Below are 27,558 nucleotides of genomic sequence, written 5' to 3' on the forward strand. Positions count from 1 at the left end.
GAACTCATATAACTAGGGCCTGTTCAAGATGACACCTATTTGATGTTTGGCATCTATCCTAGCCTCTTTTCATCCATCCACTACTCAGTACTCAACTCATAACTTGCAAAGATAAGAAGTGTCCTGGTGTGGAAAGGCCTCCTCTGGCATAACCTTTGCATGGCCTCAGGGACTGTCAGACACCCCAGGGCTAGATGTCGAATTCCACATACAATCTTGACTCGATATATGTGTAGGTTGTGATTTCTTATGATCTTAACACACTTTGTTGTGGTCTGACTTTCATTTTTTGGATGAAATTAAAAACACTGTTTGAATGGATAAAAGTATTTTGTGCATGGTAGTAAAATAATACTGACTAAAAAATCTTTTCCTATAAATCTCCATTTTGATATGAATAATTTGACCTCAAGAAAAATACTACTCAATAAATTGGCAGGAATATTTTTGGCAAATAAGAGGTTAAAATGGTGTGCAAGGCACACATCAGCCTAGATATTATAATGCTGGTGAATATTTCTGTTGTGCCTTGTATATTTCAAGTTCCTCTCTCTACTGTTAATGCTACAACTCTGCCTTGAGTGTTTCTCCTTCTTTGACTACGCTAGAAGAGTGATTTATGAAGAAATATATAAAAAGAAGCAAATGTTTGTCCATGTGTAATGCCCCAGGCATCTCTTAGCAATCACCTCATCTCATCTTCACATAATCTTGCCATGCATATTATTATATATGGAAAGAATCTGAAGCTCATAAGAGATGACAGGCTGATCAATGGGAGATAATAAATTGAACTCCAGGTGTGTCTGAGTTTACTGTATGTAACATATAACAGGATTTTAGAAGGAAATTTTAGAAAGGTCCTTTCCTTGTAATCAGGAAAGTGTGAAGTTTGTCACATGCTTTATAGAACATGTACAAACTGATACCTGCTTCAAATTTGACTAGAAATCAATGTTTTTGCTTTTTGCTCATAGTAATAAACCACTGCCAAGCACTTACTGAGAGTCAAGCATTGTGTAAAATAAATGCTCTGTGTATATGACCTCATTCAGTCATTACACAAACCCCATGTAATAAGAACTATAATTATAACCATCTCATAGGTTTATATTTTAAGACTCAAGCTGTCACTGACTGGTCTTCCTGACTCCAGGGTTCAAGCCTAATCACCAGACTATCAGATCAGATCAGTTGCTCAGTCTTGTCTGACTCTTTGCAACCCCATGAATCGCAGCACACCAGGCCTCCCTGTCCATCACCAACTCCAGGAGTTCACTCAGACTCACATCCATCGAGTCAGTGATGCCATCCAGCCATCTCATCCTCTGTTGTCCCCTTCTCCTTCTGCCCCCAATCCCTCCCAGCATCAGAGTCTTTTCCAATGAGTCAACTCTTCACATGAGGTGGCCAAAGTACTGGCGTTCCAGCTTTAGCATCATTCCTTCCAAAGAAATCCCAGGGCTGATCTCCTTCAGAATGGACTGTAGAGCCAGGCAGTAGGTTAAATGGGGACCTTCTTAAGTGTCTCCCTCTGCTAACTCCCTGGGTAATTTTATAGCAGTTTTATCTTCTTTTGGCCTTGGTTTTCTCTTCTGTAAAATTAGAAGATAGAACGAGATCATTTTCAGAACTTCTTCTTTTGAACATAAGAGTTACCATGGCCTGGAGCAGTTTTCAAACATACAAGGATCAAGTTATCCAGACTTCTTCCATCTGACTTTTAAAAAATTACTCAGCCTGTTGTTTCTGAACTTGAGGCTTAGGTCAAGTTTTGATTTGGGAAACATCACTGTTGTCATTCTGGGCTTCCCCATTGTCTCTCTAGTAAAGAATCCATCTGCCAACACAGGAGACGCAGGTTCAATCCCTGTGTTGGGAAGATCTCATGGAGAAGGAAATGGCAACCCTCTCCAATATTCTTGCCTGGAAAATCCCATGGACAGAGCAGCCTGGCAGGGTACAGTCTGTGGGGTTGCACAGAGTCAGACAAGACTTAGAGACTAAACAACAGCAACAGTTGGTGTCACTCTACCGATGAAGTACATCCTGGTAGATTCTTCACTCCCTATGTACAGGCTGTCCTCCTGAGCCTATTGAAGAATGAATATGAGGTTTCTGGATCATATGGTAGTTGTATTTTTAGTTTTTAAGGGACCTCCATACTGTTGTCCAGAGTGGCTGTATCAATTTACATTCCCATCAACAGTGTAGAAGGGTTCCCTTTTCTCTACACCTTCTCCAGCATTTATTGCATATAGATTTTACCCTGAGAAAACCACAATTCAAAAATATACCTGTACCCCAATGTTTACTGCAGTACTATTTACAGGAGATGGGACAGGAAAGCAACCTAAATGTCCATCAACAGATGAATAGGTAAAGAAGATATGGTATGTGTATACATGACGGAATGTTACTCCGCCATAAGAAGGAACAAAACTGCGTCATTTGTAGAGACATGGGTGGACTTAGAGTCTGTCATATGTTGTGAAGTAAGTCAGAAAGAGATAATCAAATATTGTATACTGCTGCTGCTGCTGCTGCTAAGTCGCTTCAGTTGTGTCGGACTCTGTGCGACCTCATAGACCGCAGCCCACCAGGCTGCCCCGTCCCTGGGATTCTCCAGGCAAGAACACTGGAGTGGGTTGCCATTTCCTTCTCCAATGCATAAAAGTGAAAAGTGAAAGTGAAGTCGCTCAGTCGTGTCCGACTCTTAGCGACCCCATGGACTGCAGCCCACCAGGCTCCTAATGCATATATATTAGTGGTACAGATGGATCTATTTGGAGGGCAGAAAGCGAGATTCAGACAGACATGAGGACCCAGGTGGGTAGGAGAGGTAGGACAGATTGGGAGAGTAGCATCGACGCATATACACTACCGTGTGTAAAATCAATAGAGGGAACCTGCTGCTTGGCACAGAGAGTTCCGCTCAGTGCTCAGCACTGACCTAGATGGGTGGGATGGAGGTTAGAGTGGGAGGGAGGCTCAAGGTAGGGGATATTTGTATATAAATAGCTGATTCATGTTGTCAGATAGCAGAAACTAACACAACATTGTAAAGCAATTGTACTCCAATTAAAAAAAAAAGAATTTTTAATAATATGAGAGCATATGGGCTTCCCAGGTGGCTCAGTGGGTAAAGAATCCACCTGCAATGCAGGAGATGCAGGAGGTGCAGGTTCGATCCCTGGGTCCGGAAGATCCCCTGCAGAAGGGCATGGCAACTCACTCCAGTGTTCTTGCCTGGAGACTCCCATGGACAAAGGAAGCTGGTGGGTTATAGTCCATAGGGTTGCAAAGAATCAGACACGATTGAAATGACTGAGCACACATGCATGCAGATGAGAGAGTATGATGCTTTGTAGAAGAAGGAACTTTTCAAATGATTACATCCTAAATAGCAGAGTGAAAATAGTAAAACCTACAGCAAGCCCACTAGAATTCTTGGTTTTTAATAAAAGTTAGGATAGGGAACTTTTCGCTTTCATGCATTGGAGAAGGAAATGGCAACCCACTCCAGTGCTCTTGCCTGGAGAATCCCAGGGACGGGAGAGTCTGATGGGGTGCCGTCTATGGGGTCACACAGAGTCCGACATGACTGAAGCAACCTAGCAGCAGGATAGGGAAAACTACAAAAAAGTCTCCACCCATTATACATGGTGGCTCAGAGAATAAAGAGGCAATGCAGGAGACTGGGTTCGATCTCTGGGTTAGGAAAATCCCCTGGAGAAGGGAATGGGTACCCCACTCCAGTATTCTTGCTGGGGAATTGCATGGACAGAGGAGTCTGGCAGGCTACAGCTCATGGGGTCTCAAAGAGTCAGATAGGACCGAGTGATTAACACTTAGGATAGGAAAAGTCTCCACCCAAGTTTTTGGTTGCTAGAGATCTCAAACTGTCCTTTGGCACGTTTCCTCTTGGAAGTTCTTTGCAAATTATGAAATATACACACAGGCATATCATACATTTAAGTGCAATGTATCCACATTATCCATCTTAAAACATGTTATGTTAGGAGCACTTTAGCATATGAAGCTCTCTCAGATCACATCTACGCATCCTCCTGTATGCGTGCATACTCAGTTGTTCTGCTGTGTCCAACCCTTTGCGACCCCCTGGACTGTGTGGCCTGCAAGGCTCCTCTGTCCAGACAATGTTCCAGGCAAGATTACTGGAGTGGGTTGAGATTTCCTTCTCTAGGAGATCTTCCTGACCCAGGGATTGAACCCAATTCTCTTGTGTCTCCTGTATTGGCAGGTGGACTCTTTATCACTGCGCCACCTGGGAAGCCTGAGCTAACCTCTAACCTGAGTTTCATGTTAATCATTCCCTTGCTTTTCTTTACAATTTTGCCATTCTTGTATATACCACTGAGGAAATTTTTAATTTTGCCTGTTTTTAAAGTTTGTATGAATGGAATAATCATACTACATGCATTCTTCATGCCTTGCTGTTCTCATTTCCCATCATTTTATTTATTTTTTTAATTCATCTATGTAAAGGATGTACCTATGGGGTTTTTCTTTGTCACTGATTAGTAGTACTCCATGGTATTAAATATATCAACACTACAATTTATTTATCTGTTCTACTATTAATAAGTCTATACGTTATATCTGTTTGTTTTGTTTTGCTATTATGAACATACATTTATCTGTTTCCTGGTACACACATGAGACAGTTTCTCAGGCATTTATACATTGGAGAGGGATTGTTGAATTTTAAGATGGGCACATTTAAACTCTACTAAGCTGGTTTGTTTACATTGATAGTTTAACATTTTTAATCAATTTGATATAAATATTTTGAGAAGGAAATGGCAACACACTCCAATATTCTTACCTGAAGAACCTCATGGACAGAGGACCCTGGAGGGTCCATGGAGTCACAAAGAGTCGGACATGACTTATGACTGAACAACCAACAACAATATAAATATTTAACATTCTGGAGAGTGAAAGAAGTCATAATCCTACAGAACTGTAAAATGTGGCTTCCTATCTGTATTTGAAACACAGCAAAAGAGTACTGTCCCCAGGTAGACTTAACTGGCTTTAATCAAGACATAGTAAAAGCTGGTAGAAGAGAAGTTGGGCTACTGAAATTAAGAAAAATCCTCAGTGCATAAAAACTAGAAGAAAATCAGCATAAGAATGGATAAATGAATATGAGACCATTCTGTTTCCAGAAAAATAACTTGGAAAGATGGGCATTCTTGCTTCTTCTTTGTTACTGATTTATCTTGTGTCAGCCCCTAAAAATGACCAGAGTCCTGTGAATTCTAGACCAACAAACACAAACTTACAAACTAGGAATACCAAGTCAAGCATCTACTCTGAGCCTGCCTCCCCGTCCTTCTCGCCCACATCTCATCCGCCCCCTCCCCACCTCCCACATTTCCATCTATGTCATCACAGTTTCCATGGATTCCAGGAATAGCTCTAGCCATGCTCCTGGTGAAACTCGGTGAGAGTCACAGTGTACAAGGGAAATAGCGCCGAATTTTCGAAGTAACTGACATCTGAAGGAGTATGTTCTAAGAAACGTAAAAAGCAATATAGAGTTCATGCTTGCTTTATGAGTTTATCATTTTTTCCATTATTGAATCTCTTAGAAGTCATTTTGACAGCCCTCAGAAAGAAATGCCTGAGTGTCGCTCTTCAGCAGCTGTTCCCAGACTGCACAGACACCATGAACCTCAGTGGGCACTGGGTTATTCCAAGTGGACTGTGACTCTCGTGCACAAACTCCATTGTCGCGGGTGAAATATAAGGCACAGAGCAGTTCACGCACCTATGCACCATGGCTAATCAAAGTATGTGGATAACCTTGTGATGAACAAAGAACACGAGTACGTAGCATCATACATTAATCCTAGGTGGCTTTTATCCTCTTGATCAATGGATATGTAGATTTTAACTACTATGGAAATGAGAAGAAATTTTTCATGTTAAAATTGTTTTTGTGATCTAAAATCTGGGACCTACTGCTGCATAATATACATCTGCTCCTCTAACGTTATGTGTATCTGTGCACATGCAGACACTCATGTATATATTTCTAGATATACTTTATAAATACCCACACTGCCAGAAGGATGGGAGGACAGTAAGAAAAATTTTCTCTGCAGAGATGTACCTTCCAGCTCTCTCTGAGACAGTATTTTAAATTATTAAACAGAATACTTCACATTTGTATTTGAACATCTTGTTTGTCAACAGATACATTAGAGAACACGATTATTCAACAAGACTTATCACACTGCAAATGGAACATAGATCCATTTGGGTTATGTTTTGTAAACATTATTTATAAATCACTAAATACTTAATAGAAAGGGGATCAAACAGCTGAATTGATTAAATATGAATCAGAAAACAAGAGGAAGCAACAGTTCAATAATAACAAGTATCTTTTCTTATTTACTGTCCAAATTTCACTGAAATTCTTTTTTTTTTCATTTTGCTAATTCAGTTTTGTCTCTCAAAAATACACAATTTCTTTCAAACCAGAGTGTAATTATTAGCAGCCCTGAATATACATATGGGTGCATTTATTTCCTCTTGATCTGAGAAAAAAAATTTTCCTTGAGTGGAAGAGACTGATCTTTTCTAATTAGCATAAAAATGACACCCCCTCCTTACAACTCAATTTTATAATTAAACTCTCCAAAGAAAATGAAACTAATAAGAACAATTCTTCACATGGCTAAGACTCAGCATAAGGGTTTCTCTCTCACTAACACTCCTCAGAGAATTGTTATGGAAAATCACTAAACTGGCTTCTGACAGTGTTTTCATATTTAAAACAAATCATAAATGACAGTATTTTCATTACTGCTAATAATGAAAATATTGACGTCTAAATGTTTATACTCTGGAAATATACGAGATGAGAGCTTGACTAAGTAAAATGTGTTGATCACAGAAATAGATTTTTTTAAACTGATAAAACAACCGGCATCTGATGCCTTACATGGGGTTACATCTTCTCCCCTAGTGATGCTTGAGACAGAGTAAAAAAAAGAAGTGAAGCAAATATATAAAGGAAAACAATAAACTTATAAATTCTTAACTAGATGACCCATGAGGTGACTACTGTTTTTTTTTTTTCCTTTTCCCCAACAGGTCATTCAATAAATAACGTGCTTGAGAGTGTTTGTGTAAGCCGTGTCTTGGCTCCAGGGAAAGATAAGATTAGAACTGACTCCTGGAGTCTGTCCTGGCAGACTCACTACACTGAGCAGTTCTTTGGTGTGAGCTGATGCACCGGAGGTGATGTGCAGGACAGATTAACCTTTGTATCTGCTGTGATTTTTTGTTGTTATTTAGTCACTCAGTCATGTCCAACTGTTTTGCAACCCCACAGACTGTAGCCTGCCAGGCTCTTCTGTCCGTGGAATTTCCCAGACAAGAATACTGGAGTGAGTTTCTATTTCCTTCTCCAGGGGAACTGCTGTGTTTACAGATGTGAAAATATAGATAGTGTAGCAAGTATGGTACTATGGTAACATAGGTACTATGAACATCACATGAGAATGTTCAAATCTCTTTCTCCTTTAACACAATTATCCCTTGCTCTTGCCCTTCAGTAGAAACTTTTCTCTCCCCACGTGGAAACAAAATGTTGCCACACCCAGACCTGGCTAAGGAGAGTGAGAGCTTGCTGCTGTCTGATTGAAGAGTGGGACAGCTTTTGTGGGAGAGTCTGGGAGTTCCTGGCAAGCCCTACCTGCTTGTAAACATGGGGCATCTACAAAGTCTGGCTCCTGGTAAAAGGATGGACCTGAATCTGAGTGAGAACCACTCCAGGGAAGTCCATCTACTCAGAAAGACACAATTTTGTTTAGAGTAGACAGCTCCAGACGGTAACTGTTTCTTATTTCGAGAGGACAATGGAAACCCATCTTTTCCTCCTGACACTTGTACGTTGCTTCCATGCTGCAACAGGATCCCCTTGGCCACCAGATACCTACCATGCTGGCATCTTAGTCTCTCATCCACTAAATTCATTTTCTCCTCCAAAGCAAGAGAGTACATCTTTTTACATGTTTGCTGCTGCTGCTGCTAAGTCGCTTCAGTCGTGTCCGACTCTGTGTGACCTCATAGACGGCAGCCCACCAGGCTTCCCCGTCCCTGGGATTCTCCAGGCAAGAACACTGGACTGGGTTGACATTTCCTTCTCCAACGCATGAAAGTGAAAAGGGAAAGTGAAGTCGCTCAGTCATGTCCAACTCTAGCGACCCCATGGACTGCAGCCTACCAGGCTCCTCCATCCATAGGATTTTCCAGGCAAAAGTACTAGAGTGGGGTGCCATGACATGTTTAAACTTTACCTAAAAATGCATCATCAACCTGCTCAACCTGGATTTGATTAGGCATAAAATAGATGGATGATGGCAGTACTTTGCCACTATTTTTTAAATTTAAATTTATTTATTTTAATTAGAGGCTAATTACTTTACAATATTGTATTGGTTTTGCCATACATCAACATGAACCCGCCACGGGTGTACACGTGTTCCCCATCCTGAACCCCCTCCCACCTCCCTCCCTGTACCATCCCTCTGGGTCATCCCAGTGCACCAGCCCCAAGCATCCTGTATCCTACATCGAACCTGGACTGGCGATTCATTTCATATATGATATTATACATGTTTCAATGCCATTCTCCTAAATCATCCTCCCCCTCCCTCTCCCACAGAGTCCAAAAGACTGTTCTATACATCTGTGTCTCTTTTGCTGTCTCGCATACAGGGTTATCATTACCATCTTTCTAAATTCCATATATATGTGTTAGTATACCGTATTGGTGTTTTTCTTTCTGGCTTACTTCACTCTGTATAACAGGCTCCAGTTTCATCCACCTCATTAGAACTGATTCAAATGTATTCTTTTTAATGGCTGAGTAATACTCCATTGTGTATATGTACCAGAGCTTTCTTATCCATTCATCTGCTGATGGACATCTAGGTTGCTTCCATGTCCTGGCCATTATAAACAGTGCTGCAATGAACATTGGGGTACACATGTTTCTTTCATTCTGGTTTCCTCGGTGTGTATGCCCAGAAGTGGGATTGCTGGGTCATAAGGCAGTTCTATTTCCAGTTTTTTAAGGAATCTCCACACTTTCTAACACCATACACAAAAATAAACTCAAAATGGGTTAAAGATCTAAACATAAGACCAGAAACTATAAAACTCCTAGAGGAGAACATAGGCCACTATTTTCTTAAAAGGCATAAACAAGAAAGCATGAGCCACTAGCAAACCATTCCTAAAGCTCCTTGGCATTTGAGGTGCTTCCGTTTTAAGTTCTTTAAAAGCAAGTATATTCATGACATTGTAATTTACCTGAATACAATAATGAATTGTGCCATCTTCACAGCTAATATGCAGGAAAAAGTCACTTGGTCTAGCCGAATGCCCTGAAGTAAAGAATTCTCTAATTAAAATTGAATAATGTTACACAGTACATAACTCGCATGCAATGATAAAAACCTTTTTTTCTTGGAAAAATAATTCTCTGAAGAAGTTATTCCTAAAGTTACAGAAATCCTCCAAACCTAGGATGTGAAAGACCCAAGAAGTACCTTACAAATTTCAGAGGTCTCCTGAATCAATGAATATTTAATACTTTCATGGTATAAATTCATCTCCTGGTAAAAATTCAAGTGCTAATTAAAGAATTAGCACTCCGAGTTACAAGTGACCAAAAAAAAAAGAAAAGAAAAATCTTACAAAGGATAAAAAAATTCAGCAGGAATCCAATGGTCCACATTATTGAAGACATGGGCAAAAGCAGTCAGTTTTAGGAAAAGTCTTCACACAACTGAGACTCTTCCTTTGGTTTCTTCCTCCATGTGGAATTTTTCTCCATGTTGATTCCCCCTCCTTGTGGATTCTTCCTCTATGTGGATTTTTCTTTTCTGTGGCTTCTTCCTCACTGTGGATTCTCCTTCCCTGTGGATTCCTCTACCCTGTGGATTCTTCTCCCATAGAAGCAAGATGTTTGTAGCAGCTATGGCATCACATCCTTCTAACCTCAAGTCTAATGGAAAGAAAATCTACTCTTCTCTCAATATTCCCAACCAAAAGTTGCATTCTGTCCGATCACATGCCCATCCCTCAATCAGTTATGAAAGCACAATTCCCTATTAGACTTGAGTCTTCGTCACCCTAACGTTCTACTTTAGAGCTGAGGCTGGAGGTCCATCTGGCCTAGAACAATGAGAATGGAGGAGAACCTTAAACTAAAACTGGAGGCTTTTTCCACAAGGAAGATGGATATTGGAGATGAAAACCCCGCTGCCCCAGAACACTCTGCTATCAGCTCACCTTCTTTTATTTTCTGTGTGCCAAGGATGTTTAAAAATTTATAAGTGGAGGTATAATTTAATGAGCCTAGTAACTTGCACTCTCTACCACATATTTAAATTTTTAATATAATTATTAACTATATTGTACTCCGTATTAGCTATTTCTCAAGTGGGTTCTTTATTGTAACATGCACAAACACTTGCAAGTTTCATCCAGAATGCAGAATTCAAATTTTACTTTAGCCAATTCAAGGCAAAGGATACTATTAGGACAATTTATAGTTGCATAAATGTAGTCTAAATCATTAAGCTCTTCACTCCCTGCCAGGAAAGCATTTTCTGATCCTGTATTTAATGTATTTTATTAAAGATTCCCCAAATACGAAAAACAAAAATTGATTAAAAATATGGCCTGCAGATAATAGAGAATGCAGAAAAAGCATATTACTCAGTACATACACTCTAAGTATAAAGACATCATCATATTTAATATCTTATTAAGTGATAATTTTTCATGGCTGGAAGGACCACAGACATCATTCAATCCTGAAACTTCTTAATTAAGATGCTTTCTCAGTAAGCTGCTGCTGCTGCTGCTAAGTCACTTCAGTTGTGTCCGACTCTGTGCGACCCCTTAGATGGCAACCCACCAGGCTCCCCCGTCCCTGGGATTCTCCAGGCAAGAACACTGGAGTGGGTTGCCATTTCCTTCTCCAATGCATGAAAGTGAGAAGTGAAAGTGAAGTCACTCAGTCATGTCCGACTCTTAGCAACCCCATGGACCGCAGCCTACCAGGCTCCCCCGTCCCTGGGATTTTCCAGGCAAGAGTACTGGAGTTGGGTACCATTGCCTTCTCCTCTCAGTAAACTAGTTGCCATTACTTTTCCAGTTGGCAGGATAGCCAGGACAACATAATACTAGCAAATCCTGGGGTTGGTTCTATAAAGGACTCAGTTCCTCCCGGCAGACACACACATGACCCCAACTCAGCTGATTCCTCCCCTGGCTCCATTCATCCACATGTCTTTGAGCCCCTCTGTATTTCTAGTACTGCACAAGGTGCTGGAATACAAAGATGAATAAGATGAAGGTGGCCCCTGGACATCTGGAGCTTCCAGCCCTGTGTGGATGACAGGCATCACTAATGTCGTTACACAAATACATTAGTCAGTCCACAGTGTACTTAGTTTTATAAAGGAAAGTTTCAGTATCCTGTGACATGGTCTCAGGGCCCATTCAGCCCAATCTGGAGGATTAGAGAAGTGGCTTTTGCACTGAGTGACACAGGATGAAAGTCTAGGTTATACCACATGCTGAAGGCCCCAAAGATCTAGAACACAGAGCACAGGGGAGGAAGTTCTGTGGGGCCAGGCCGTACAGGAGTGTGTAGACTGCAAGGGTTTGAGTCTTCTGAAGCTTTAAGCTAAGGATGACATAATCAGATTTCCACTTGCAAAATCACTCTGGCTAACGTACGGGGAACACACATGGACGTTGGTGTAAAAATGACGTCAGAACAGCGAGGAAGGTACTAGATCAGTCCAGGTGAGAGAGGTCAATGGGGTAGTGGCTTGTCCTAGGGGGTACTGTTGGAGAGAAAACACTGGACAGATTTGAGAGAGATTTGAAGATAAAATTGAAAAGACACATTGGTTCTCACATGTTTGAAGAGTATCTGAATGTTGGCAAGTGTTTTTTCAGTGTGCTTTCTGAGAGTTTGAAAATCAGTCCCAGTTTTCCTGACAAGACTGAATGAAGACTGTCACTCTGCAACAGCTGCATTCTTGTATTCCGCACGACCTGTGGGTGCTCCAGTAGCAGCCGTGCCCACAGTCTGCTGCTTTCCATCAATGCAAATGCTTTTGTTTGGTTGCCTGGATTTCCAACCCTGTCAATTCAAATCTCCTTGCTCCTGATTAATGCTTAGACACCTTCAAAATGTGAAAGCATCCAATAACCCAGGGTGTCTGTGTGTCTGAAACTCTTCTGAGTCCTGCCATGGTTTATAAATATCTGTTCTTTAAATCCATATACCAATGTGACCTGGAGGACTTTCAGTTCAGTTCAGTGGCTCAGTCATGTCCGACTCTTTGTGACCCCACAGACTGAAGCACGCCAGGCCTCCCTGTCCATCACCAGCTCCTAGAGTTTACCCAAACTCATGTCCATTGAGTTGATGGTGCCATCCAACCATGTCATCCTCTGTCGTCCCCTTCTCCTCCCACCTTCAATCTTTCCCAGTATCAGAGTCCTTTCAAATGAGTCAGCTCTTTGCATCATGTGGCCAAAGTATTGGAGTTTCAGCTTCAATATTACTCCTTCCAATGAACACTCAGGATTGATCTCCTTCAGGATGGACTGGTTGGATCTCCTTGCAGTCCAAAGGACTCTCAAGAGTCTTCTCCAACACCACAGTTCAAACCCATCAATTCTGCAGTGCTCAGCTTTCTTTATAATCCAACTCTCACATCCATACATGACTACTGGAAAAACCATAGCCTTGAATAGATGGACCTTTGTTGGCAAAGTAATGCCTCTGCTTTTTAAAACGCTGTCTAGGTTGGTCATAACTTTCCTTCCAAGGAGTAAGCGTCTTTTAATTTCATAGCTGCAGTCACCATCTACAATGATTTTGGAGCCCCCAAAAATAAAGTCTGTCACTGTTTCCACTGTTTCCCCATCTATTGTCTCTGCACAATATCCTTAGGGTCAGGCCCTGTCATTCTTTCTACTTTATCCATCAATTTTTAGGACACTCAGATCACCACTCACTGTGATCCTGTGTTCTGTCTCTCTCTCCCAAGATCAGAGGAAAACAAATCTCTGACCCCCTAAGAACAACCACTGTATAGGATATGCAGCAAGTTAGCAACTAGCATTTGCAGAACCAGGACTGATAATTGTAACAATACTGAAAAATGAATAAGTGCTTTTGTGTGCTAAGTGTCTTACAAAGTTTGAAATGCGCGTGCACACACACACACACACACCCATTAAGGAAGCAGAATTAGAGCCTGAGTGAAAGAAGTGTAAGTGTAAAAACCTCACCTTGGGGTGCCCAGAACAAAATGACTTTCAAGACTTTTTTTTTTACACAACCAACAGCAAAAATTCACTTTATATCACAAATTCTCCATCATTCAATCATTTTTAATATGGGAATTACAATTTTACAAAATAAGTACTTCCCCTTATTATATATGCCCTTTCGATATTTTTTCTATCCCTCTTTGATTTTGTAAGTGTTGGCTTTAAGCCCTTCAATTTACTTTGTGACTTATTTTGGAAAATGCTGTTTTATAATTTTTGCTATATTTGATTTACCCAAATTTGTATTCACACAGCTTCTGTAAATAATTAAGGCTGCATGTAAAAAGTAAATAAGTAATTTCTCTAACTTTTAGGTCTACTCAAAAATTGTGGATTTAAAGATTAGTTGATCACCACTGAGAAAGCCATACTACTTTCTAATGACAGCAAACAGATTTTGATGATAATATGGGGAAATATTTCAGATACATTGAAATCACTGGAAGCAGGCTAAAACGTGAAGCAGGATTCGCAATGACTGGCTATGCATTTTCTGTCTTCTAGGCCTAATGTAAATCATATTTCCTGTCATGACAGAGCCCTCTGATAGCTCTCCTTTTCCACTAGGTATAATTTCTTGTTTGTTTCTTACCAAAATATTATAAAATATGAGTATGGGATAGTTTTCTCAAAATGAAGCCAGTTGTAGGAATCAATTTAATGTTTATATGAAGAATCATTTCAGAATATTCTTCCCCTATTTTTCCCCTATTTCTAAATGACTCTATCACTTGGAATAAATCACGTACAGCTCTCATATCACCATAGTATTTGGCGAGGAAATTTGCAATGTTTCTTCTTTAATCTTGAGAAGCATGTATCAGCCAACCATCATGTTGCCTCATGAAAAGCAATAGATACTACACTTCACATGTCAGCATTTCGGTGCCCAATAAAAGAGAGTGTTCATTGTTTTCTACATGAAAGAGCAAACATTCAGGATGATTAAAAAGATTATGCCAGTATTTCTCTATAGAAACATTCTTCTCTTAAAAAAAAAAAAGTGTCACAAGAACTATACCAGAAATGAGGATATTTATCATTATATATATGCCTTCAGGACTAAAATTGTGAATATTTTAAGCTGAGAATATGAAAAGCAACTTACATAAATAAAGGTCTTGCTTTTAAATAATTTGTATTTCAAAGCAAGATTTAAGCTGTGTTGAGAAATTTGTTAAAATTAAACTTCTATCCTACCATTTTGCTAAGTATAGTAGCACAGCTGACATGAATTTTAAATCTAAGTACTCATCTTTTATGAGTGAGGCTTAGAACACCACTTTTCAAAATATAGTATGGGGTCCTCTTGGTATGTTTTGAGGCTATGGGGATGATGCTCTCACCAGCCACATCTAGTCCCATCACTTCATGGCAAATAGATGGGAGGAAAAATGGAAACAGTGACAGACTTTATATTTTGTATGCTCCAAAATCACTGCAGAGGGTGATTGCAGCCTTGCAATTAAAAGACACTTGTGCCTTGAAAGAAAAGCTATGACAAACTTAGACAGAATATTAAAAAGCAGAGACATCACTTTGGCAACAAAAGTCTGTATAGTCAAAGCTATGGCTTCTCCAGTAGTCAAGTACAGATATGAGAGTTGGACCATAAAGAAGCCTGAGCACCAAAGAATTGATGTTTACAAACTGTGGTGTTGGGGAAGAATCTTGAGAGTCCCTTGGACTGCAAAGAAATTAAACCAGTCAATTCTAAAGGAAATAAAGCCTGAATATTCATTGAAAGGACAGATGCTGAAGCTGAAGCTCCAATACTTTGGCCACCTGATGTGAAGTACTGACTTATTTGAAAAGACCCTGATACTGAGAAAGATTGAGGACAAGATGAGAAGGGAGCAACAGAGGATGAGATGGTTGGATGGCATCACCGACTCAATGTACATGAATTTGAGTAAAGTCTGGGAGATATGAAGGACAGGGAAGCCTGGCATTCTGCAGTCCATGAGATTGCAAAGACTCGCACATGACTGAGTGACTGAACAGCAATAACTACCTCTGAAGGCTTGAAAGGAGTATAAAGAGGAGGGTGTATGATTCCATATTCATACAGGTATTGTTCTATTTCAGATGAATTAGAATTTTTTACATCTAAATATGCCAAAACTATTTCTAGGGGATTTTCTATATTGTAGAAAATATTGTGTAGGAGGTCATGCCGCCCAAGGTAGGCAGCATCCACATGGTGGTGGTGGAACCTACATAATTCACTGTCCAGTTAGATGTAGTGCCTGAGTGGGCAGGGGGATGACTGGAGTGAGGACGGCAGTGATGTCAGCTCTGCAAGTGACGTCTGAGCCCGGGCAGGGCGAGGAAGCCACCGATGCGGGGAGATGGGGCAAGGGGGCAGCGGTGACGCTCGCTGGTCACGCAGAGTCTCGTCCAAGAGGAAAATATGTCAAGGTGATGGACGCCAGGCTTATTAAGGTCAGAGAAGGGGGAACACACATGGAGGGAGAGAAAACTAGAATGAATCCTGTGGCACTGAAATGGGAGATATTGGTATGAAATCCTGTTTTTCAACATATTTGGATAACATAGAAATAGATGCAGATGTAAGTGTGTGTATTAGAGTTCTCCAAGAAACAGAAGCAATAAGACGTCTGTGTGTGTGTGTGTGTGTGTGTGCGCGCGCGCTCATGTGCACCTCTTTACAGTTTATTGTTTGAATTTGGCTCAAGAGATCGCAGAGCCTTCAGGTCTGAGGACCAGCACTTGGCCAGCTGGACCCCAGATTGCTGCTAGTGTGGTTCCCATCTGGAGGCCACAGGCTCAAGATATGGGAAGAGTTGAGGTTTAGGTTTGAGTCCAGAGGCAGGAAACGTGGATGTCCTGGTTCAAAGGCAGTCCGGCAGGAAGAGTTCCCCCTTGTTTGTGGGAAAGTCAGGGTTGTTCTGTTTGGGTCTTCAGCTGATTGGATGAGGCCCCTACACTGGAGAGGGCAACCTCCTTTCCTCAGGCCACTATTTCGAAGGCCAGTCTCACCCAAAACACCCAACGCCCTAACAGACAAGTCCAGAATAATGTGTGACCAAGTGACTGGGCACTCCATCACATTAACACATAGAATTAACATCACAATGTGTGTGTGTGTGCCTGTGTGTCTGTTTAAAATACCTAGCACCCAGATTTTGTTTACTAAGTGCAATTCTCCCTTAAAAGGGTTCCTTGAAGCAGTGACTGAATCCAAGGCTGGGCAGGCAATCCCAGACCATCTTGCTCTGTCATTAACAAGCACTCAAGAATAATGAAGACACATCCAAGGCCACAGAAGTGAGCCTGAAAAGGTTCCCACTGGCTAAAACCAGGAGAAAATAATTAATAATAGCAACAGGCTATAACATCAAATAGAATAAGGATCCATGAGCTCATACTTCCATAAATTAATAGTTAATTAATTGAACATTTGATGAGGCCATCTCTCATACTTTCACAATCTCAAAGTACATACACACTGAATATGTACAAATTACAAAGAGAAAAAGGGTAACTTTCTCATAGGGAATGCTGGTAGACAGCACTTTAAACAAATGATTGACATTAATCATCAAAAGGACAAATCAAATGAAGGATGCAACGAGACCAATGCAGTGTCACTTCTGGGGTACTCCTGCAAGACATAAAATCCATGCTCTGAATCTAACTATGAGGAAACACAAGACAAACCCAAACTGAGGGACTGTCTACAAAACAGCTGACCTTTATCCTCAGAAGTGCCAGGGTAATGAAGTCAAGTAAGACCGAGGATCTGTCCCAAATTGAAGGAGAGCAAAAGGGATGTGGCTTTCCCTGGTGTCTCAGACGGTAAAGAATCAGCGTGCTGTGCAGGAGACTTGGGTTTGATCCCTGGGTCAGGAAGACCACCTGAAGAAAGGAATGGCTACCCACTATTCTTGCCTGGGAAATCCCATGGACAGAGGAGCCTGGAGGAATACAGTCCATGGGGTCACAAAGATTCAGACACGATTGAGTGACCAAGACTTTACTTGCTTTTATTACTTCAATGATGTGGCAACTAGATACAATATATGATTCTGAATTGGATCTTTTTTCATAAAAGACATGGTTTGATAAAATGTAAATGAGGTCTGAGATTATGCAAGAGTGGTATACATTTATATTAATTCCTGATGTGTATGGTTTGTAATAACACAAGGTAATGTCTTCATTTATAAGAAATACTCACTGAAGTACATAGGGTGATGAAACATCATGTCATCCACTTACCCTTTTTCTGTTCTTGCAGCTTTTCCCCATGTTTGAAATTGTTTCAAGGTAAAAAGATAAAAATATGTATTATGGAACATTTTATTGCATTGGCAATCTGAAATATCACTGGTTTCTTTGAGAATAGAGCTCTTTGGCCATAATCCTTTAACTATTATGTCTGTTTACTTTGAAGTAAAAAGGCAGTAATTACTACACTTAAATATTATAAATTACTAGTTATGACTTTTTAAATCTTAAACAAATTCTTGGACTTGGATTTTCAGTATGCAAATCCTGTGGAGCAAGTCATGGTTCTTGAATACATATAGTTCTGGGAGGACAATCTCATTTTTCCTCCAAAAGTGGGGTCCTGCTGCTTGCCATTCCAAAGCCAGTAAAGAGACCAGAATGGTGGAAAGGAAAGTTTGTTTTATTTCAGATGCCAGCAGTTGGGTTGGGGGAGGTGGGGTCGGGCACTTGTTCAAAGACTGACTCCTGACACTGATAATCAGTGGACAAGATGATGGAGGGAGGGGGCTACATACAGAAATAGCACAGTGAGGCCTGGTGGTCAACTTGAAATTGGTCGTCAGTGGCCTGATCAGTATCACCTTGATTATTTTAAGTACAGTTAAGTTAAGTACAGTTAATCTGCAGTTCCACGGTCAGTTTTTTTCCCATTTCCTTGAGGGTAGTTCTCAGAATTGTGACAGCTTATGTCATGGCTACAGTCTGATCACCATGTAGTTAACTTCTTCTACTTGGTGGGAGTTTCAGTGGCTATAAGACAGCTCAAAGGACATGGCTCAGAATATTATCTACATGTCCTCAAGAAGGAGCAAAACTTCCTAACTATGCTTAAGGATTAAACTACTGTTATTTAGTTTTGTTGAACTGTTACCCTGTGTTTCTGCATGTTCTCAGTTCTGTGATTAAGTTTATTCTTTGGTTAAAGTTTTCCCACTAACACAAGGCAGGTGGAGGACATGGGAGGCAAGGACCTCAGCGTCCTGCTCTGTACCCTGCTTGGACATCCTTCTTCTGTTTAGAAACTTACCCACGGCCACCTCAGTGAAATTGCTTTAACAGTTTGTATCACCTATCCCTTTATTATTAAACTCTGAAGACACTTTTCAGCCCTTGCTTAATGCCTCTGAAAAAAATTTGATATTCTTGACCTCCGTTTCCTTGAAAGTCTCAGGTCACTGGACTCTGTGGCAAGGTCTTCACAACTCCGGCCTCTCCAGGAGTTTCTTCTACTTGGCCTCCTGAGGCCCCTTCCCTCTGATAGCCCCTGAAATATCCATGCTCCTTTGAGCTCTGTTCCCCTGGGTGGCCTCTTTCCTTAAGGCACACCTTTCCTTAAGGCACACCTTTCCTGAGTCAGCTCTTCAGTCTTGGTCACCACCTGCTTGCTGATGGTCTCAGGCTTCTCCTGGAACCAGAGACCACTGCGCACTACCTGAATGGCTCACTGCCTGTGACACACCCACATCCTATCCCACAAGCACCTCACACTCCTTACACCCTTCATGCCATCTCCCATCCTCCCTTAAGCCCCTCCCATAAGGTTTTCTTTTCTGTTTATCTCCCTTTAGAGAATCACATCACCATCTACTTAGGGCCCAAACAGTCAACAAAATATTTTTTAACTTTCTTATTATTTATCAGATTGGTACACTTCTTTCTCTTCCCTCCCATGGTCTCAGTTCAGACCACCGTTCTCTCTCCTCCCAATTACAGCGTCAGAGTTGGTCTCCTGGACAGAAGGTTGATTTTGCCCATCTTCAACATGTCTTCCCTGGTGGCTCAGATGGTAAAGAATCTGCCTACAATGCAGGAGACCTGGGTTTGATCCCTGGGTGAGGAAGATCCCTGGAGAAGGGAAAGGCTACCCTCTCCAGTATTCTTGCCTAGAGAACTCCGTGGATAGGAGGAGCCTGGTGGGTTTCAGTCCATGGGGTCACAGAGAGGCACATGTGACTGAGCAACTGAGTGCAGCCCCCCCCCCCCACACACACACAATGTGCTTTCATGTGATGCTGGGTATACGAGTTAAGGTACCATCCAGCCATCAAAATCCTCTGACCACAATCCTGTATTGTCAGCCCATTGCCTTTGGGCAAAAATGTGAACTTCTTAGCAAGGTGTGAATGATCCTTCCTAATCCAGTCACTGCTCACCTCTGTCATCAACAATGTGCCCCTTTATGTCCCTTGACAAAGCTATACTTTATCCAACTCTGACTGGAACACACTTCATGAACCTATTTCTTTTAATTCCTCACTGTCACTTTTGGTTGGCACGTGCCTTCCCAACAGCCCCTCAGCCACTGGATCCTCCTTCAACACCCCATGGTTGCCCAGTCCTTCTATCAAAGCACTTAGCATAATGTAGGACTCTCTTCTGTCTCTACTCTCATAACCACAGTCAAGCATCAACCCCTCCCCCTGCTTCACACAACTCACAGAGTGAAATCCAATTCTTTCCTCTGGTTCTCATTACTTCACATTACTTGCTGCTGCTGCTAAGTCGCTTTAGTCGTGTCCGACTCTGTGTGACCCCAGAGACAGCAGCCCACCAGGCTCCCCCATCCCTGGAATTCTCCAGGCAAGAATACTAGAGTGGGTTGCCATTTCCTTCTCCAATGCATGAAAGTAAAAAGTGAAAGTGAAGTCGCTCATTCGTGTCTGACTCTTAGTGACCCCATGGACTGCAGCCTACCAGGCTCCTCCATCCATGGGATTTTCCAGGCAAGAGTACTGGAGTGGGGTGCCATGACCCCTATGCAAATCTGCCATCTCCTCCAGGCCACCCCCACCAGCCCCAATGTTGCTCATAGGCTGCTGGTCTATGGGCAACCCATATTCATTTGAAGGTTTGCTTTCATCCCCTGGTCCTTATGTGGCTGCTCCTTCCTATCATTCTTACTGACCTTAAATGTCAAATCAGCAGAGAGGCTCCCCAGACCACCCAGTCTACTGCAGCCCCTCTGTCATTCTCTGCCCTCTGAACCAGTGCAACTCTCCGCATTGCACCCATCTCTGCTGAATATTTGTCTTCATCATTGGTTTATTCATTTCTTACTTGTGTGCCCCTACCCAGAAAGTAAATTCCATGAGCATACAGACCTCATATGTTTTGCTTCTTTACATAACCATAATACCAAGAAAAATGTCTCAATAAATAAATAGTTGAATGAATGACACCCCCCCCCCCCGCATAGGACTACCGCCCCCCCCCCCCACCATAGGACTACAGGCTTCTTGATGACAGGCTCTTATCTTAGCAATTTCTGTTTACGTGACACTATCCTTGGAATACCAAATGCAGGACTCTCACTAATTCATTCAACAGATATCTGAGTTATTTCTGTATTCAAGCAGCATGCAATGGATGCAATTGAGAAAAGCAGAGATCAGATCAGTTGCTCAGTCGTGTCCAACTCCTTGCAACCCCATGACTCACAGCACGCCAGGCCTCCCTGTCCATCACCAACTCCCAGAGTTCACTCAGACTCATATCCATTGAGTCAGTGATGCTATCCAGCCATCTCATCCTCTGTCGTCCCCTTCTCCTCCTGCCCCCAATCCCTCCCAGCATCAGAGTCTTTTCCAATGAGTCAACTCTTCGCATGAGGTGGCCAAAGTACTGGAGTTTCAGCTTTAGCATCATTCCTTCCAAAGAAATCCCAGGGCTAATCTCCTTCAGAATGGACTGGTTGGATCTCCTTGCAGTCCAAGGGACTCTCAAGAGTCTTCTCCAACACCACAGTTCAAAAGCATCAATTCTTTGGCGCTCAGCCTTCTTCACAGTCCAACTCTCACATCCATACCTGACCACAGGAAAAACCATAGCCTTGAATAGACGAACCTTTGTTGGCAAAGTAATGTCTCTGCTTTTCAATATGCAATCTAGGTTGGTCATAACTTTCCTTCCAAGGAGTAAGTGTCTTTTAATTTCATGGCTGCAGTCACCATTTGCAGTGATTTTGGAGCCCAGAAAAATAAAGTCTGTCACTGTTTCCACTGTTTCCCCATCTATTTCCCATGAAGTGATGGGACCGGATGCCATGATCTTCTTTTTCTGAATGTTGAGCTTTAAGCCAACTTTTTCACTCTCCACTTTCACTTTCATCAAGAGGCTTTTTAGTTCCTCTTCACTTTCTGCCAGTCCAATGAAAAACTCATCATCTGCCTGCAGAGACCCCAAGTATACAAATGCAGCTCAATTTCCCAAGTTGTCTATCCTTCTAGAATCACCCTTCACTTTGATCACATAATGTAAAATGATTTCAAAAACCCATGCCATGTGAAATCTAGCAAGCTGGATGGTATTGCTATAAATCCATCCAGGGATGGGAGTGATTGGTTTCAGAAGCAGTTTGTCACCTGTTGTTCCAATCCCTGCTGCAAGCTCCTCATCTTGGTGTTATCCTGCTTCCTAAGTCTGCTGCCTGCTGCCCCCACAAGCAAAAGTCCACCCTCCATTCCACCAAACACAAACCTACTGTATGTTACTGACCTGCAATGAAGATTTGGGCACTTAAGGGGAAATTATAATTCAGAACAGAAAACTGTCTACTTTTAAACAGCAGTCCTGAAATCTCAGGCTTTTTTCCAATGAGAAAGCTCGCACTCATCTTTTTTTTTTTTTCCCCTTAGTCCCCAGCCTGCCACATTATTGCTAATCCTTATCTCTACCTACAGAGATCTTTCTCCTAGAAAATCCCCATTAATTTATTATCCAGAACACTTATCTTTCCCAGCATCACACTTTCTCTCTGACATAAGTCACATATGACATTCACAGTGGGGCATGAATAGGTTTTCGTAAATGAACGAGCTGCCCACTCCCCTGAATGGGGGGTAGAGGGGTGACTCTGTTTGAACAGATTAGAGCTATCATCCCAAGCATTCTAGATAATATATTTTTCTCAACGATGCCTAAAATTGCATTTAGTTTTAGGTCAAACGTTTTGCATGATTGACTCACACACCATTCAGACTGAAGTCTTCAAGTCTTTGGGAAGAGCTGCCTTTCAAGTGAATCTCTGTCATTTTGTGCTTTTTGATTTGGAATTCTGACCAAAACACAGACTTTTTTTTTCCTGCTCTGTTTCATCTTATTACATTTGGCCCATCATCTCAGGCTGTCGAGATCTTTCAGGAGCTTGGTTCTGGCACGCAGTAAACTCACTCCCCTGCCAACTTTGCGTCAAATTCAACTTGTTCTCCAGGCTCTCAGAAGCCACCAAAAATGGCTGGCAGGCATGTGCTGCTCTGTTAGAGGATTCCAAGAGCTTTAGATGCAGGGTGAGGCTCATATGCTCAGGCTTGTGTCTCCCATTTGTCTAGATAATCTCCTCACCCTTTATCTTACTGTGTAGGTTGTCCTGGGGTGAGAATGAGGCCTGGGGCGGTTGTGGGGGGCAAGTGCCCTAAAACAGACTTTACTGCAGAGGGGCACGGCTTGTCTTGGGTAACAGTGAGGTAAGAGCAGAGTGGCCTTGCAGGGTTTTTGGAGTGAAGAATCCCTGAAATTGTGCAAATTGGATTTCCCGTTTGTCATTTGAGTCAGACTCGCAGAGTGTGGCGTGCAGTGCTTAGTTGCTCCGTCGTGTCTGACATTTTGTGACCTTACGGGCTGTAACCTGCCAGGTTCCTCTGTCTGTAGGACTCTCCAGGCAAGAATACAGAGTGGGTTGCCACTTCCTTCTCCACGAGAGTGTGGAGACACATTCAATTTTCAGACGATATCTTTGCCAAAGTTTACTCTGTCAGCCCAAGCTTGAGCTGTCATATCACCACCTTCTTTTCTCTGCTGGTTGAAACCCCACTGTTAAGCTCATTTCTCTAGGGATCTGAGACCATGATTACTGAGGGAGAGTTCCAACACCAGAAATAAGAGGCTTACTCTTTCTTTTTAATTAGAACACAGACCAAAAAGGCCAGTTTATTTAATACATTTTGCAATCTTCTGTGCCAGCCTTTGTATTATTTTCTTTGTTCTGCTTTTCTCATGTCCCTGTAGTTGGGTCCCTTAATACCACCGCTTCTAAAAAAGCCAGGCTGAAAACCAACCTGGCTTAGTCAAGCTGTTGGGATCCTCTTGGCACCTCTGTATCCATGCAGGCAATTAACTTGTTTTGTCCAGACCTGCTCGCAGTGTTTTCTGAGGGTCTGGATTACTATGCTGTGTCCAAATCCCTATTCCCCAGAACTGATGCTTAAGTGATCCCAGAGCTGCAAGCCACAATGCTCCCCAGTCCTTCTTCCCTCCTCCCCTCTCCCTCTTCCCCTTCCTCCCCTCCCCCTCTCCTCCTTCTCCCTCCCCCTCATTACCCCTATCCCTCACCCCCACCCATCTCTGTGACACCAGCTTTGCTCAGCTTTGGAGTCTGTGTTCTCTACTACAGAATTGTGTCCCTTCACCAGGGCTATTCTTTTTTTTTTAAGTTTTAAAATTTATTTTTGTTTTTAAAAATTAAATTATTTTAATTGGAGGACAATTACTTTACAATAGTGTGATGGGTTTTGCCATACATCAACATTTTTATATAGCTGTTTGTCACATTTAATATACACACATAAATTCCCTTTTGCATTTTAAATAGTAGGTAAGTCATAGTTATTTGATGAATGAGTGAAGGAGCCACTAGTAGGCACTGGATGCTCAACACTCAGGAAACCATGATTAAAATGACTGGGCCGCTAATGGTCCTCACAGTGTGAGTACTCCACTCAGGAGCCTGCAGAGGACAGCTGTACCTGCCAGGATCCGCAGTACAGCTGTGCCTCCCCGTTCCAAGCAACGCTTCAGTTAGCACTCTAGTCGGCAAAGCCATGGTTGATAAGCTCAGTGCCTAGCGAATACAGAGGGTGTTCAGAGAAAAGTAGCAAAAATGTATGGTGTGTAAAAAACAAGCCTATAGTTACCAAAGGATATAATGGAAGGTGTGAAAAGGGGAGATAAATTAGGAACTGGGATTAACATATACACATGACTGCATGTAAAATAGATAAACAACAAGCATCTATTGTATAATATAGGGAACTATACTCAGTATCTGATAATAATCTGTAAGGTAAAAGAATGTGAAGATGAATATATAAATATGCATCTATGCATAACTGAATCACTTTGCTTTTCACCTGAAAATAATACTACATTGTAAATTACATACCCTTCAATTAAAAATGTAATTATTTAAAAAAAACACACAGTAAATATGACAGAGGGGGGAATGGATCACATGTGTGTGTTCATGTCTGATGCACACGTGCATTTGTGTACACACATACACACACACACAAGCAGATATAAATTCTAAGCCACAGCAACCCCAGAACACGCTGAGTCCTTTGCCACTCCCTTTGCTCCAGCATCACCCATTTCATTATGCAGAAACAAGCAGCTGAGAACGATTCTTCTGTGCACTTTATGAAAGGCAGGTTGTATCCATTCTTAATGTTCTAAAATTTGATCCAATAGTTTAAAATTTTTTTAAACAATTAATGTTTCAGATGTGATTTAAAAGCAATGGTTTTATTTTTGCATTTGCATAATCCCTGTTCTGACCAATCCTAATTGTTCTTTCAATAACTTTGTTTGAAGACATTATTTGACATTATAATAGGCACTAGGAAAACAGCAGTGAAAACATCCATAAGCCCTACCTTCTTACAGTTTGTAAACTAGAGACAGACAGGATAAACTGCACTTGGGAGACATGTGATTAAAGATGTGTTATATCTAATGTCCAACACCCCCTTAAAAATTTTATGAACTCGTGATTAAGGGAAAAAGAAAAGAGGAGATGGGTCATAAGGAGATGAGATATTTTAGCAAATTTATGGAATTCATAAAAGAGGTTGAGAAGTGGTAATTGGGAATTAGGTCAGAGGAAATCTCTAGCCTGTAACACACAGAAAAGCTTATAGTCTAAATTCATCTGTAATGGAGAAAGCAGGCAATGCTTGGACTGAAAAAGCTACATTTAATTGAAGGCAAAGTTAGTCACAAAGCTAAAAAGAGGAGGGAGAATAGAAAGTGTATATGTGGACCAGGGACAGTCCTACACTCTCATCTCCCCAGCCTCCATGTGAAGCCCACTCAGAAGCACACTTCTATTCACCAGGCTGGAGGAATACTCTCAAAAGAAGCTGAACAATCCTAGAGAAAACAGCTTCTTTAAAATTTCTCCAGTGTAAGAAACCTAAAGTAGGGTTCCCAGCCCTCCCCAGCCTCCCATTACTCTAAAGTGTTTGCCTCTCTGCTAGCCCTGTCCACACACAGAAAGTTACTAATCAGCTTTTTAACCAGCTTATTTATAAAATAAATAAATAAACAACAAAGATATACCAGAAGCCTAAAAAGATAGAATAAACTGCACTTAGGAAGCATGGTAGAGTGATCAAAATAAACAAACATAATAATCAAGTTTCAAAATGAAGCAACAAAAGGCTAATTATTCTCAGAGAAGTCTAAAGGAATTACATCCACAAAACAAGAATAGGAAATTACTAAAGAAACAACCAGAGAATTAAAATGAGCTCTCACCTAAAATGAGCGCTGCTGCCCAAAATGTCAGAAGTGGATTGAAAGGTAAGGGATTCTCCCAGAACATACAATAGGAAACAAAACCAAACCAAGGGACTGAAGATACGAGAGAAAACAAAAACCTAGAGAAACAATTCAGATGAAAGTGAAGCTTCAGAGATAAAAGATTCAAAGTCTCTAGGTGAAAGAGACCACTGCACAGCCAGAACCATGAATTAAAATCCATCACTTCAGAATTCCTCAATTCTAACATTTAGAAGCAACCAAATTGAAGGTTTTAAAAACCTCCCAGAAAAGTCAGGGCATGTTGAAAGGAGAGAGAATCCTAAGCATGAGCTTTTTGTGTTTTGCTTTGTTCTCTGCTTTTATCAGCAACAGTAACTACTGCAAGTAACAAAGCAGTATCCTGGGCGTTCTGGGAGATGAACACCTTTTCAGCCTAGAGCTCTATATATACAAATTGTACTAAATAGAATTTTTTTTTTTAGGTCAGACATGTGAGCAACAACAACAAATCACTTTCCCTAACTGGCAGGTGAAGGAAAGTTTCCAGATCCCAGCTGTGCTCAGAGCCAGAGGACAAGTAGAGACAGAAGCAGAGGATGGAGGGTGAGCATGTAGGTCCGTGAGAAGGTAGCTCTGAAATGTCCAGCACTGTGGAAGAGTTAAATCACCCCAGCCCATCCAGAGAACCCGGTCAGATCACACTAATAAATGTAAGGCAAACTCTTCCTGGCATGTTTTTGATATCTTAAGGAATAAAAGCAGATTATTAGATGTAACTTCCCAAAAGACTTATGCAATATGTATACACCTGGGGGCTTCCCAGGTGGCGCAGTGGGAAAGAATCCACCTGCCAATGCAGAAGACACAGGAGACGGGAGTCTGATCCTTGGATGGGAGAGATCCCCTCAAGGAGGAAATGACAACCCACTTCAGTATTCTTGCCTGGAGAATTCCATGGACAGAGGAGCCAAGTGGACTACCGTTCATAGAGTTGCAAAGAGTTGGAAATGACTACAACGGCTCAGTCTTCCTTATGGTGCAATTCTTACATCCCTACATGACTACTGGAAAAACCACACCTTTGACTATACAGAACTTTGTTGGCAAAATGATGTCTCTGCTTTTTAATATGCTGTCTAGTTTTGTCAGAGCTTTTCTTCCAAGGACTGAGCCCACAGACACCCACATACACTATATGCATATATATATACACGACTAATATATACATCATTTATGTGCACATGAGATTACTATATTAAACTATTAAAAATCATTATTGTTCAGTCGCTCATTTGTGTCTGACTCTTTGTGACCCCATGGACTGCAGCACATGAGGCTTCCCTGTCC

General features: G+C 41.5%; 1 long non-coding RNA gene across 1 annotated transcript in view; it reads right to left on the minus strand.

The window, feature by feature from the left end:
• LOC129659961 (uncharacterized) overlaps positions 1-18,995 on the minus strand; it is a 30,922-nt gene extending 11,927 nt beyond the window's left edge. Inside the window, exons 1-2 of the long non-coding RNA XR_008718259.1 lie at positions 18,701-18,995; positions 17,662-17,680 (exon numbers count right to left, since the gene is read on the minus strand). This is a non-coding gene — a long non-coding RNA (uncharacterized LOC129659961). The remainder of the gene's footprint in view (positions 1-17,661; positions 17,681-18,700) is intronic.
• Between the last annotated feature and the right edge of the window lie 8,563 nt (positions 18,996-27,558).

This window comes from Bubalus kerabau, chromosome 9 (assembly GCF_029407905.1).
Source record: "Bubalus kerabau isolate K-KA32 ecotype Philippines breed swamp buffalo chromosome 9, PCC_UOA_SB_1v2, whole genome shotgun sequence".
NCBI classification, from domain to species: domain Eukaryota; kingdom Metazoa; phylum Chordata; class Mammalia; order Artiodactyla; family Bovidae; genus Bubalus; species Bubalus kerabau.